We start from the raw sequence: 3,853 nt of genomic DNA, 5'->3' as shown, positions 1-3,853 counted from the left end.
CCTTCACCTCCAAGGCTTTTGGAATACTTCTAATACTAGTACTAGTACTGCTATTAGCACTACCACTACTAATACTAGTAACACTATTAGCTGTACCACAACCACTAATACTACTACCACTACTACTAGTAATACTATTAGCTCTACCACAACCACTACTACTACCACTACCAGTAATACTATTAGCACTACCACAACCACTACTGCTACCACTACCAGTAATACTATTCGCACTACCACTAATACTACCAATACTACTACCTCTACTACTATTACTAGTAGTGGCACTACTACTAGTACGACAACCACTACTACCCCTACTACTAGTAGTACTACTAGCTACCTCTAATAATAGCACTACCACCACTACAACTATTAGTAATACTATTAGCACTACCACTACTAGTACCACTACCACTACTATTACTAATAGTAGCACTACTACTAGTACTACAACCACTACTGCTACTACCATTACCACTACTAGTACTAGCGCTATTACTAACTACTACTAGGTACAGGTATTACTACTGGCACTGCTACTAGTACTACTGTTTTTCTATCTGTTATGTCACAGTTGCCAAACAAGGCATTTCATGTGGCCGGCAAAAAGAAAAAAGACAAAAAGACACTTGTTATTTTCCTTTTTTTTTTTTTTTTTTAGGACTGCCAAATTTGATGATGCGTGATGAACGTGCACATGTCCTGACCTTGGGCCCACACTGTAGTCTGAGGAAACGTTGATGTGGAGCCACAAGCGGGAACAAATACTGAGGAGAAACAGAGTTTGTTGATTGCTAAGTTTAGCTTCAAAGCCCAGGCAGATGGCTTTCTCCACAAGACCAAAGTTATTTGTGTTGCTCTCCAGTGCCAGAAGGAAGCAAGAAGGTACTGCAGCACCGCTGGTATTTTATTGGCATTTACACAGTGGTACCTTGGCATACCAGTGTCCCAACTAACGAGTGCTTTTTAGATGCGAGTCGTCTCTCGGCTTATTTTCTGCTTTGAACTGCGAGCTAAAATTTGGATTAAGAGCTGCTATTTACTGGCAGGCGTAGCCGAGGACAGCTATTTGGGGGCTTGTGTCAACGCCACCATGGCTGAAGACCAAAGTGACCAATCTTCATCTCCATGTCTTAAGGCTTAAGTCCATGTTCTGCAAGTTCTCTATTTCATCTCCGAATGTTTCTTCCTCCTTGAAAACTACTGACATGTCTTGGCTACCTTGGCTACAATGACTGTAAACATCCTCTGTCCCGTACACCGCCATGTTTGTTTACCTGAGTGATAGTGCCCCGAGGGCGTCACTTCCAGCAATGAGACTGACCAGTGAGAGCTAGCTCGTCATGGCTGGCGCCATCGACTATAAATGTCGTTTTTGCAAATTTAAGGTTGGCTTTCCAAAATGGAACAAAGTAGAGCACAATTCCAAACAATATAGAAGATATTTAAGCATGTCAGGTGCTCCACCTGCACAGCTGTCATTAGGAGCTTGATTTGATGAAATATTACTTGGTATGTTTAGTTAGAAATATTTTTGAGTGGCTTCCACTGAATGTGAAAGCAAAACAAAATGAGTTTAATGAAAAACAATAAAAATAACACATCAAACACTGACAGAAGGAAAAGAGGAAGCCAACAGTGAAGAGCAAAGTTGCATCATCTCGCAAGTGACTTGTTTACTTCCTGGTTTCACGACTAATTGTGCCACTTCCTCTTTTGTGTTTCAGTAAACGCACCCACCCTTGATGCAACTGCTTTCATTCCGTCACACTAAAAGGTGCTTTGCATGGCGTACGCGACCGCAGAGAGAAATAAAAACATGTTTGTGTCGAGGTGGTTTACTGCCCTCACAGCTTAGGACTCACCTTTACTAGGAAATATGAAATCTATTTTCACATTTATTGATTCTATTTGTCTATGTTTGTCTTGGATTGATAGTAGAACAAGAACATTTTGGAATTGTCGTATTTCATGCAAAGAGAAAACTGCACGGGGCAAACCATTGAGCCTTGAGGTACACCAGGGTACTACACGTACACTGTGTACTTTCTTTAATTGTACAATGTGCCAACTGTTGGTGTTTGCTTCATACTGATTTGGTGCGTCGGGGGCCCAACCTGGGGGTCGGCAACCTCATTTCCACCAAATGAAATCCCACTTGGAGCCACAAAAACTATCTGAGCACCAAGTTGAAGTTTATGCTGCTTATGTTACTTTTTCCACAGAGTGAAAACTGAAAGGATGCGAGGGCCACTTTGATATTTTTTCTTTAATATTTCAAGTCTATGTTACTAAAAATGATATTTTTCCTGGAAATATTACAAGTTTATTCTCGTAATAAAATATGATTTTCCTCTTGATATTTATTTCTTATTCTCGTATTTTTTTCCATTTCTGCTGTCCCCCCCCCAGCTACTTCTTCTTGCAAATGTTGTTCTTGTAATTAGGACTTTATTGCCAAATATTGACTTTATTCTTATTATTTTATCCGCAAATTTTCCAAAAATTACAACTTTGTTGCTCTTAATATTTAGACTTTATTCTTGTAAAATTACTGCCGAGTTTTCCATTTTTGCTTGTTAAATTATGTTTTTTCGTATGTGCCACGGGCCCCAAATGGCTAAATAGTTGACCAGTGTCGTGCTTCCTCAGCGAGTGGACTCACCAGAGAAAACCGCCCCCTCGCACTTTGGCGGAGAACTGCTTGGCACACGCTCCGCTCCGACACACAACTTTGAAAAGCTCATGACGGCATCAGAGGAGATGGTGGAGTGGCTGCACCAGCATGAACCAGCTGGGGCCACAGCAGAAGGATAAAAGAGCCGTGGGTTGCAGACCCCAGGACTAGCCCATTCATCCGTTCATCCAAACAAGCTTCAGATGAATCTACTAAGAAAATAATGGTTAGTAGGAATGAATGGTTTGTTTTCATGATTTCACAAGTGCCATATTAAAACACAGCCGTCCATTTCTTCTTTTAGAACGTATCGCCATGTGTGTGCGTGTTTGTCTCGGTGGGTGGAGGCGGGGCTGCTAGCATACACACAGAGTGCAACGGAGTAGAAATTATAATTAGTAGATTGCAATATGCGGTCATATTTTTTGATTGTACTTTTCTTAAACATGTTAAGATCTCGTCTCGTTCTCATGGACCCGATGTTGTGTATCGTCTCGTCTCGTGACACCCGCGGTTATTCAGAATTTGATCTTTTAGAAAACACAACAGTGGTAACAGCCTTGGAGATTTGGCCATACTTTTCCAGACCTGGAAATTCATCAAATCAAATTCCACACTCGCGTAGGAAGGAACCCCAAAAATAAAATAAATAAAATAAATAAAATGGGAATAAAGTCATATTACGGGAAAAAAATGATGAGCAGAAAGTTGAAATATCTGCAAAATAAAAAATATCAGCAAAAATGGAAAAACAAGAAAAAAAAAGGTGTGAGGTTTGGTGAAAACAGCTATTTTTTTGTTTGTTTTGTTTTTACAATAAATGGACTGGTTTAGAAAATGTAAAAGATCAAAATGATTTTTCAGTAGAAGTTTGGACACCCCTGATGGAAAGGATGAACTCTCCCAGCATCATTTGCTTTTTCTTTGCATTGAAAGGCAGCAATGACGTAGAGCGGCAGTGGTGTGTGTTTGAGGTTTTAGTGTCTTGGGAAAGTCCACTAATGTGAAATGTTGCTGATGTGAACACATGTGGACCAAGAGGAAGTTGTCTGGTGTATATAAGGAGCTGTGAGGCGTGAGCGCCATCAGCCATGGATAAAAGCGTACTGCTGGTCTTCCTCGTCATCACGGCGTTGGCTTCTGTGGAAGCCGCGGCCGCTTTGATGGTGGACG

Source organism: Dunckerocampus dactyliophorus, chromosome 2, assembly GCF_027744805.1.
Source record: "Dunckerocampus dactyliophorus isolate RoL2022-P2 chromosome 2, RoL_Ddac_1.1, whole genome shotgun sequence".
Classification (NCBI taxonomy): Eukaryota; Metazoa; Chordata; class Actinopteri; order Syngnathiformes; family Syngnathidae; genus Dunckerocampus; species Dunckerocampus dactyliophorus.
Note: the sequence above shows the minus strand (reverse complement) of the source record.